The 1320-nt window shown below is 44.5% G+C and overlaps 1 long non-coding RNA gene across 1 annotated transcript in view; it reads right to left on the bottom strand.

Annotated features, from left to right (window-relative positions):
- Nucleotides 1-1263, bottom strand: part of LOC112486816 (uncharacterized) — a 1780-nt gene extending 517 nt beyond the window's left edge. Inside the window, exons 1-2 of the long non-coding RNA XR_003049301.1 lie at nucleotides 1044-1263; nucleotides 446-671 (exon numbers count right to left, since the gene is read on the bottom strand). This is a non-coding gene — a long non-coding RNA (uncharacterized LOC112486816). The remainder of the gene's footprint in view (nucleotides 1-445; nucleotides 672-1043) is intronic.
- Between the last annotated feature and the right edge of the window lie 57 nt (nucleotides 1264-1320).

Here is a 1320-nt window from a genome sequence, read left to right as displayed (position 1 = left end):
GCAGAAAAAAAAACACTTCACTGCTGGCTAACCTGTTAGCGCTGCGCTAAATATAGACTGAAAATGCATTAGCCCTAAAAAGGCTATAATTTAAACAAAAACAACAGACCATGTTATTGTAAAAAAAAAAGCTAAAGAACTGATGGAGGAACAGTCAGAGGTCGGGTTCAGACCTCAGCAGAAATATGACTGAAAAGTTTAAAAAAAAAAAACACATTAAACGTTCCCTAAACTTTCTGATGTCAAACAGGAAAAGAACATTTAAAGTTAGCTAACAACGCTACAGCACAGTTAGCTTAACATTAGTAATTTAGCAACAATAGATAAAGAAACTCCTCCGGAGTAAAAACAAGAAAAACATGTAATACATTGGTGAAGAACTGAAGATGAGAACGAAGCTAAAAGTTAGCCTAAAAATATTTAAATCAACGCCAAAAAAACGTACCTGAAACTTTCCCAGCTCGTCTTCAACCACACTAACACCCAAAACTCTGTGTGTGTGTGTGCAGATACTCCATCGACCGTCGTACCGACATGGACCGCGTCTTTAACATCCACGCAGGAAACGGCTCCTTGTTCATCCTCAAAGACCTGGACCGAGAGGAGAACTCCTGGCACAACATCAGCGTCACCGCCACGGAGTTCAGTGAGTGAAGAGTCAAACCGACAACCTACGACAGGAAACAGACTGTGGTTAGACACAGATGCTAAGGTTTAGAGCTGCAGCTAACCTTTATCTTCCAACAAAGGAGATGCTAACTTTCAGTTATCTTCTTCCACCAACCAGTCGGTGACCGTAACATGTTGAACTTTGAAACTTTTAGCTGACATCATTGCAGTTTTGGCTAACCGTTAGCTGTTTTTGACAGACAACCCTCAGCAGATCAGCCGTGTTCCTGTTTACATCAAGGTTCTAGACGTCAACGACAACGCTCCAACCTTCGCCACCGACTACGAGACGTTTGTGTGCGAGAACACGAAGGCCAATCACGTGAGTTTGACGAGGCTGGGCCTCAGAGAATCAGGAAGTCCATGTCATTTACCTGGAGTTCTAGTGGTTGCTCATCAGTGCTGCGGTTCTCTTCCCAGAGGATCCAAACCATCAGCGCCACAGACCCCGACGAGCCGCTGGGAGGACATCGGTTCTTCTTCAGCCTGGCACAGGAGGCTGCTGGGAAGGCCAACTTCTCTGTCCGTGATAACAAAGGTACCACCTCCAGATCCAGATCCAGATCCAGGTCTCAGAGCTGACCTTAAATCAGAGTTCTGTTCATTCAGTTTGTCTTTTTTTTTTGTAGACAACACGGCCTGGATCCTGAC

The sequence above is a fragment of the Cynoglossus semilaevis genome, chromosome 3 (genome assembly GCF_000523025.1).
Source record: "Cynoglossus semilaevis isolate Cse_v1.0 chromosome 3, Cse_v1.0, whole genome shotgun sequence".
In the NCBI taxonomy this organism is placed as follows: Eukaryota; Metazoa; Chordata; class Actinopteri; order Pleuronectiformes; family Cynoglossidae; genus Cynoglossus; species Cynoglossus semilaevis.
Note: the sequence above shows the minus strand (reverse complement) of the source record. Positions and strands in the feature narration are given on the sequence as shown.